Genomic DNA, 9,678 nt, shown 5'->3' on the forward strand with positions numbered 1-9,678 from the left:
ACAATAATTCTAAGCAAAACACGTAAATGGGCACATCAGTGACAGTACTGGCTATATCCGTTCTGCTGTGGCACAACGCTGCTTCCATTGCATATTTATACAGTGTCATTAGATTAATTATTTATTTAAAAAAGAAAAAATTATATATATATATATATATATATATATATATATATATATATATATATATATATATATATATATTACACTTAATTCATAATGCCTCATGGATTATTAAAAAGAGCTTTTCTGAGGGAAAATGTGTGTCATCCATCAGATGCTCCTTCACCAGAAAGAGGTTTAGAAAAGCCCAAAGACAGATATGGCGGAACAGTTACACATATCATATTGGTTTTATTGTCTTATTAAATATGTATCATGCTGTGGTAAAGTAAGGAAAATATGGTTGTTACTCTGAGGCAACAATTCACACATATATACTGAACTTTAATATTAGTGTGTCACACATTAAAATTAATAGTTTTAATATGGCAGTCAATACAACATGCAATGTCAACTGAATACAGTCACAATTTTTGTGATAATATTTGTGATTTTGCCATGAATTGCAATGAGTGATTCACTCAAAATCACAATAACAAATAATGAATATACTGTTAGTGTATCTGTACCTCACTGCCTTTCATGTTTCCTGCCAGAGGGTGTGACATCCCTGGGTGCAGGTCAGTTTTTTTTGTTTAAATTAACTGAATAAAAACATGTTTATTAAATGTATCAATATGTATTTTTTAAATGACAAATTATTTACAGAAAATATATATTCTGTACTTTTTCATTTGTTACTTTATATAACTGTTCAGTAAACAACCTCAAATGTTCCTCAAATGTTCATATTTATTATAATTTATTATAAGTTGAAAAAAAATATATATATATATATGTATAGTATAGTAACAATTGTGTGAATACTGCTTGGTAAGCTACATGTACAAACAGAAAATGCTTAACATGTTCACAACTGATTTCAGTTCATTTGTGCCAGCACTGGTATACACAACATTGTTGTTGCTCAGTGGATTCATTTTAAACTGCAGTGACATATATATATATATATATATATATATATATATATATATATATATATATATATATATAATTATTCAAATTGCTTACATTTTCCTCCCAATTTGGTAATTAACCCACCTGTTCATAACTCTATAGCACTGGAACTGTTCCCAACACTAGGAGGGTAAGGACTTAACACATGCCCCCTGTGCTGAACGCAAAGCCAGCCAGTGCCTTTTTTCAAACTGCCACCGATGTGCCTGTGCCGGCCAACATAGCTTCAAGAGGGATGAGGAGACCATTTACCCACCCAGAGAGAGCACAGACAATCGTGCCCTCTCGGACTCCAGCCACTAATGGCAAATTCGCGACCCCCTGGCCATAGTGGCAGTGTATGATTCATTTTATGGTTCATTATTGGTTTTAAGAGTGGTTTTGAGAACAAGTATTCAGGTAGGTAATGCCAACGACTATTCTGAGCTAGTGAATCTGTTCTGTATCAAAAATGTATTATATTATAGTCCATGAAGTGCAAAACACATCATATTGCAGAATTTATGTATCATATTAACCCATTTACCTACAGTATACACTGCTAAATGGTAAACAGCATTAATCAAAAGATAACCTTGATTTCACTTTTTTTTATTCTGGCAATTTTTTTACACTTCAGAAAAGGGCCCTCTATATTATTTCATGTATTTTTAAATGAGTCATGTATTTTCACTTGTGGAAGGGAAGGCTTTCTATGTTGTTGCATGTATATTTAAATGACTCATGCATTTTTCAATGCTACTTTCTGTTCTTTGTCAGTGGAACTCTTGTTTTATTCACTCAGGTTTCCCCTCATACTGTAACGGCCTTGCTGGGAAATTCAGCCGAGGATTAATATGTGGGACTAGGTTTAATGTGTGCCTGGTTGATGGGCCCTATAGCTTTTATTTGAGGCTCTGTAGCATCATTCAGTGGTGATTTTACAGCAAGCTGCTTTCCTCTAACACTTGATGGTTACATAAATTTCTCTTCTTATAATGCTCAGTGGATTCAAATCGGCATGGAAAGAGGCTGTATACATCAAATAAAACTGTGATGTCCTTGATATGTTTCTAAATGTAAACTTGTCTTCTACCACACCTTCTCAGCCATCGACCGCATGCATTTTTAAAGTCATTGCTCAATACCAGCACTCTGACTCAAGCACAGCTGGGATAACATTTACTTTATGTATGTGTGTGTGCATGTGTGCATGTATCTATGCATGTGAGAACATTATCAATGGCCTCATTTTCTTTAAAGTCACAGTGGGGGGCTATAACTCACCTCTCAGCCATCAGAGATGTTTCCATTGAGCGTGCAGTTAAATGCTGATGCACAGCAGGTGTAATCACAATGCTTCTTACCCCCCACAGACAAAGGCAACTGTTTGTGCTTGCTTTTGGGGCTGTGGGATTCCAGTCAGTAGCCTGTAGTCAGCTCCTGCTAGTCATCTGTGGTCCACTGAGCATGGATATTCAGGAGAGGAAAATCCATCCAGCCTTTCACAATAACACATTTCTTATTTCTTCTTATTATTCCAGCGAGATAGGGAACAGAGCCAGCCACAGCCATGAGTCCAACCCAAAGTTTCGTTCCTGTGCCAAACCCTTCAGTCATCAAAGTGTAATCAATATTGAATGAGTACCACAGCGGCTTCCAGTTAGTTCATTTGGCTTGTATGAAAGTAATTTAGTTTGATATACTGATGCTAATCAATAAGGATGTAAATCTCTGTCTTTAGAGTTCAGCTCAATTCTGATTCTTCAGGAAACGATTTAGTCCTCAAACTGTATGTCTCAGGTTGGGCTCTATGCACAGTATTCTGACACCACATACCAGGTATGTAGCCTTTTTGAAGGCAAAGATTGTATGACCTGTAGAGCATTTGGCATCAACTTAATGTTAGTGCTTGTTTCTACAGTTGCCACTCATTCAATGTACAGAATTATACAGCTTTAACAAGTCTGACTAAGTCCCGCCTTCTCACTGCCACTATTGGTCTAGTGTACCTACATCTACATCAACCATTGGTCAACCTGCTTAAGTCCTGCCTTTTTACCGACACAACTGGTCTATCTGTATCTATCTGTACAGACATCTATGTACCTGTATCTACACAGTCGATTGGCCACAGATTAAAATACCTGAATGCAAATGTAATTAAACCATTTTACATTTTAGTTTGACTTTGTCTGACTTTTAATTTCATTAATGTATTTGTTAATATTTTTTTTACTCTGGCATGAAAAGAAACTTGTAAAAGATGGTAAAAGTAAAACTTTTAGTGAAGCTTTTTTTTACTATTTTACTTGTGAGACACACCTTGAAATGATGATGTGACCATAAAGGCTATTAAGACTAGCCAAGCCAAGTTTAACTATAACATAACCCACCAAATAATCTTTATAACATTTTAAAGACTCGCTGCATAAGCCAAATGACCAAGGGGCAAAGACATCAAACAGGGGTGACTTGAACTTCCCGGATCTTCTTTCACTATGCATCACAATAATCACAATATGCCAACAAGCACATATGCAAACAGACACATTAGACTAAACAAACACATTAAGCACTCACGTGACATTCATTTTTTTGTCAATGAACAATCACTGCAGTAAACAATCACAATAGTGATTACTTTTTACTGCAGTGTGACTGTTTACTGTAATGCGATTGTTCACTGTGTAATGTTTAATTACGATTGTTCACTTTAATGCTTGTTAACTGCAGTGTGATTGTTAACTGTAATGTGATTGTTTACTGCAGTATGACTGTTCACTGCAGTGTGTCTGTTCACTGCAGTGTGATTGTTCACTGTAATGTGTTTACTATTATGTGGTTGTGTACTGAAGTGTAATTGTTCACTGCTGTGTGATTTCTCACTGTAATGTGATTAACTGCAGTCTGATTGTTTACTGCAGTGTGACTGTTCACTGTAATGTGATTGTTCAATGTAATGTTTGTTTACTGTAATGTGATTGTTTACTGCAGCTTGATTGTTAACTGTAAGGTGATTGTTTACTGCAGTGTGATTGTGCATTGGATTGTTTGTTTACTGCTGTGATGTTTACTGTAATGTGATTGTTTATGGCAGTGTAACTGTTCACTACAGTGATTGTTAACTGCAGTGTCATGGTTTACTGCAGTGTGACTGTTCACTGTAATGTGATTGTTTACTGCTGTGTGATTGTTTACTGCTGTGTGATTGTTCACTGAAATGTGATTGTTCATTGTAATGTTTAACTGCAGTGTGATTTTTAACTGTAACGTGATGGATCCATGTAATGTGAGTGTTCGCTGCCATGTGATTGTTAAATGTAATGAGATTGTTCACAGCAGTGTGATTGTTCATTGTAATGTGTTTACTGCTGTGTGATTGTTTACTGCAGTGTGATTGCTTATTGAATTGTTTGTTTACTGCAGTGTGATTGTTTACTGCTGTGTGATTGATTACTGCAGTATGATTGTTCATTGTAATGTCATTAACTGCAGTCTGATTGTTTACTGCAGTGTGATTGTTTACTGCTGTGTGATTGTTCACTGTAATGTGATTGTTCAATGTAATGTTTGTTTACTGTAATGTGATTGTTTACTGCAGTTTGATTGTTAACTGTAAGGTGATTGTTTACTGCAGTGTGATTGTTCACTGTAGTGTGTCTAGCGCTGTGATTGTTACATGTAATGTGATTGTTTACTGCAGTGTGGTTGTTAAATGTATTGTTTGTTTACTGCTGTGTGATGTTTACTGCAGTGTGATTTTTCATTGTAATGTCTTCACTGCTGTGTGATCGTCCACTGTAATGATTGTTTAATGCAGTGTGATTGTTCACTGTAGTGGGTTTAGTGCTGTGTGATTGTTACATGTAATGTGATTGTTTACTGCAGTGTGATTGTGCATTGTATTGTTTGTTCACTTGTGTGTGATTGTTCACTGTAATGTGACTGTTTACTGCAGTGTGATTGTCAAATGTAATGTGATGGTTCACAGCAGTGTGATTGTTACCTGCAATGTGTTTACTGCTGTGTGATTGTTCAATGTAATGTTTGTTTATTGCAGTTTGATGTGTTAACTGTAAGGTGTTACTGTAGTGTGTTTAGCACAGTGTGATTGTTCATTGTTTTGTTTGTTTACTGCCATGTGATGTTTACTGTAAGGTGTTTGTTAACTGAAGTGTGATTGTTCACTGTAATGTGATTGTTCACTGCTGTGTGATTTTTCGCTGTAATGTGATTAACTGCAGTCTGATTGTTCACTGTAATGTGATTGTTCACTGCAGTGTGACTGTTCACTGTAATGTGATTATTCATTGTAATGTGATTGTTCAGTGTAATGTTTGTTTACTGTAATGTGATTGTTTACTACAGTTTTATTGTTAACTGTAAGGTGATTGTTTACTGCAGTGTGATTGTTCATTGTAATGTCTTCACGGCAATTTGATTGTTCACTGTACTGTGTTTAGTGCTGTTTTTGTTACATGTAATGTGATTGTTTACTGCAATGTGATTGGATTGTTTGTATACTGCTGTGGGATGTTTACTATAAGGTGATTGTTTACTGCAGTATGATTGTCTTCACTGCTGTGTGATCATTCACTGTAATGATTGTTTACTGCAGTGTGATTGTTCACTGTAGTGTGTTTACTGCAGTGTGATTCTCAAATGTAATGTGATGGTTCACAGCAGTGTGATTGTCAAATGTAATGTGATGGTTCACAGCAGTGTGATTGTTTACTGCAGTGTAATTGTTCACCGCAATGTGTTTACGGCTGTGTGATTATTCACTGTAATGTGATTGTTCACTGTAATGTGTTTACTGCTGTGTGGTTGTTCAATGTAATGTGATTGTTCAATGTAATGTTTGTTTACTGTAATGTGATTGTTTACTGCAGTTTGATTGTTAACTGCAAGGTGTTACTGTAGTGTGTTTAGTGCTGTGTGATTGTTACATGTAATGTGATTGTTTATTGCGGTGTGGTTGATCACTGTAATGTGATTGTTCACTGCAGTGTGATTGTTCACTGCAGTGTGATTGTTCACTGTAATGTGTTTACTATTATGTGATTGTGTACTGAAGTGTGATTGTTCACTGCTGTGTGATTTTTCGCTGTAACGTGATTAACTGCAGTCTGATGTCTACTGCAGTGTGACTGTTTACTGTAATGTGATTGTTCACGTTAATGTGATTAACTGCAGTGTGATTGTTCACTGTAATGTGATTGTTCACGGCAGTGTGACTGTTCACTGTAATGTGATTGTTCGTTGTAATGTTCTTATTCAATGTAATGTTTGTTTACTGTAATGTGAATGTTTACTGCCGTTTGATTGTTAACTGTAAGGTGATTGTTTACTGCAGTGTGACTGTTCATTGTAATGTCTTCACTGCAATGTGATTGTTCACTGTAGTGTTTAGTGCTGTTATTGTTATTGTTTACTGCAGTATGATTGTCTTCACTGCTGTGTGATAATTCACTGTAATGATTGTTTACTGCAGTGTGATTGTTCACTGTAGTGTGTTTACTGCAGTGTGATTGTCAAATGTAATGTGATGTTCGCAGCAGTGTGATTGTTTACTGCAGTGTAATTGTTCACTGCAATGTGTTTACGGCTGTGTGGTTGTTCAATGTAATGTGATTGTTCAATGTAATGTTTGTTTACTGTAATGTGATTGTTTACTGCAGGTGATTGTTAACTGTAAGGTGTTACTGTAGTGTGTTTAGCGCTGTGTGATTGTTACATGTAATGTGATTGTTTACTGCAGTGTGATTGATCAATGTAGTGTGACTTCACTGTAATGTGATTGTTTACTTCAGTGTTATTGTTCATTGTGTTGTTTGTTTACTACCCTGTGATGTTTACTGTAAGGTGTTTGTTTACTGAAGTGTGATTGTTCACTGTAATGTGATTGTTCGCTGTAATGTGATTGTTCACGGCTGTGTGATTGTTCACTGTAATGTGATTAACTGCACTCTCATTGTTTACTGCAGTGTGACTGTTCACTGTAATGTGATTGTTTATGGCAGTATGATTGTTAAATGTAGTGTTTGTTTACTGCTGTGATGTTCACTGAAGTGTGATTGTTCACTGTAATGTGATTGTTCACGGCTGTGTGGTTTGTCACTGTAATGTGATTGTTTACTGCAGTGTGATTGTTAAATGTAATGTTTGTTTACGGCTGTGATGTTTACTGAAGTGTGATTTTTCACTGTAATGTGATTGTTTACGGCAGTGTGATTTTTCACTGTAATGTGATTACTGCAGTGTAAATGTTCACTAATGTGATTGTTTACTGCAGTGTGACTGTTCACTATAATGTGATTGTTTCCTGCAGTGTGATTGTTCATTGTAATGTTTAACTGCAGTGTGTTTTTTAACTGTAATGTGATGGATCGCTGTAATGTGTTTGCTGCTGTTATTGTTAAATATAATGAGATTGTTCACAGCACTGTGATTGTTTACTGTAATGTGATTGTTTACTGCAGTGTGATTGTTCATTGTAATGTGTTTACTGCTGTGTAATTGTTCAATGTAATGTTTGTTTACTGTAATGTTATTGTTTTCTGCAGTTTGATTGTTAAATGTAAGGTGAATGTTTATTACAACGTGATTGTTCATTGTAATGTCTTCACTGGAGTGTGATTGTTCACTGTAATGTGACTGTTTATTGCAGTGTGATTGTCAAATGTAATGTGATGATTCATGGCAGTGTAATTGTTCGATGTAATGTGTTTACTGCTGTGTGATGTTTCACTGTAATGTGATTGTTCAATGTAATGTTTGTTTATTGCTGTTTGATTGTTAACTATAATGTGAGTGTGACTCTTCACTGTAATGTAATTGTTTACTGCAATGCGATTGTTCACTGTAATGTGTTTACTGCTGTGTGATAGCCCACTGTAAAGTGATTGTTTACTGCAGAGTAACTTTTCACTACAGTGTGATTGTTCACTGTAATGTGCCTGTTTACTGCAGTGATAGTTGACTGCAGTGTGATTGCTCAATGGAGTGACTGTTCAATGTAATGTGATTGTTCACTGCAGTGTGATTATTTATTATAATGTGATTGTTCACTACTGTGTGCTTTTTCACTGTAACATGATTGTTTACTGCAGTGATAGTTGACTGCAGTGTGATGGTTTACTGCAGTGTGATTGCTCAGTGCAGTGTAACTGTTCAATGTAATGTAATTGTTCACTGCAGTGTGATTATTTATTCTAATGTGATTGTTCACGGCAGTGTGCTTTTTTATTACTGTAATGTGATTGTTCACTGCAGTGTGATTATTCATTGTAATGTGATTGTTCACTGCAGTGTGATTGATCACTGTATTGTGTTTACTGCAGTGATTGTTCACTGTAATGTTTACTTCTGTGTGATTGTTCACTGTAATGTGATTGTTCATGGCAGTGTGAGAATTCACTGTAATGTGATTATTCATTGTTAATTGTGATAAGATTGTTTACTGAAGTGTGATTATTGATTGTAATGTGATTGTTTACTGCTGTAAGATTAGTCACTGTAATGTGATTGTTTACCGCAGTGTGATTGTTCACTGTAATGTGTTTACTGCTGTGCGACTGTTCACTGTAATGTGATTGTTTACTGCAGTGTGATTGTTCACTGTAATGTTTACTGCTGTGATTTTTACTCTAATGTGATGTGTTCACAGTAGTGTGATTGTTAACTGTAATGTGATTGTTCATTGCAGTGTGATAGTTCACAGTAATGTTATTGTTTACTGCAGTGTGGTTGTTTACTTGCTATTTGTGTGAATCAACCAATCATGTTTAATTGATGTTTAAGTGTGTGAAATGTTTAATTGAAAAAAGTAATTGTTCACAGTGTTGGCAACTGTCCAATGTCACACTGCTCATGCCTGTTCCTAATGATATGTACTGTGTATGTATCATTAAAATGACTACAAGTATCATGCTATCACATTGTTGCCATATGGCTCACTCCCCACTACCCAAGAGCCAGAGTGTAAAACTGCAGTGACAGAAGCGGTTCAATAAAGACGTAAGGAGGCTTTGTTGCCACGGTTCTATGGCCTTCAGTGTGATCAACCCTGCCTGTTGAACAGATTTAAATGATGGGAGGAACTATTGACCCAGCAGAAGGATATCCAGACAACAAAAACAAAAAGCAAATTTTTGATGGAAAAAAACGCTTGGGAATATCTGGGCAGACAGTGTGGATGAGGGCAGACAGTGTGGATGAGAGCAGAGATATTGCTTTGTGTGTTGGAGTTGGTGGACTGCATGGTTGGGTGAATCCATCTCAGAGGTTACGTCCTATGACATGGAGTAGCGTGTAGAATATCACACTTCTGACATACCTGAGACTCACATGTCACAGTGATGAACCAGGGGAAAAGAGAGAGATACAGCAGAAAGGGCTTTTGATCAATATCACAATGTAAACGTAATGTAAATGTAAAAATATTAAAAGGCTAACAGCTTGATGTTTATGTAAAAAGGGCCTAAGGCTATTTGAACAGAGCAAATTCCCCAGTGCTGAATGGGAAAAAAAGCATAAGCATTTGTGTCCAGCTGGACACTCTAGAAGTTAATTCAGAACTGCAGGTGTTAATTTCTGGGAAATATCTGCGAATAC

Source organism: Salminus brasiliensis, chromosome 22, assembly GCF_030463535.1.
Source record: "Salminus brasiliensis chromosome 22, fSalBra1.hap2, whole genome shotgun sequence".
Classification (NCBI taxonomy): Eukaryota; Metazoa; Chordata; class Actinopteri; order Characiformes; family Bryconidae; genus Salminus; species Salminus brasiliensis.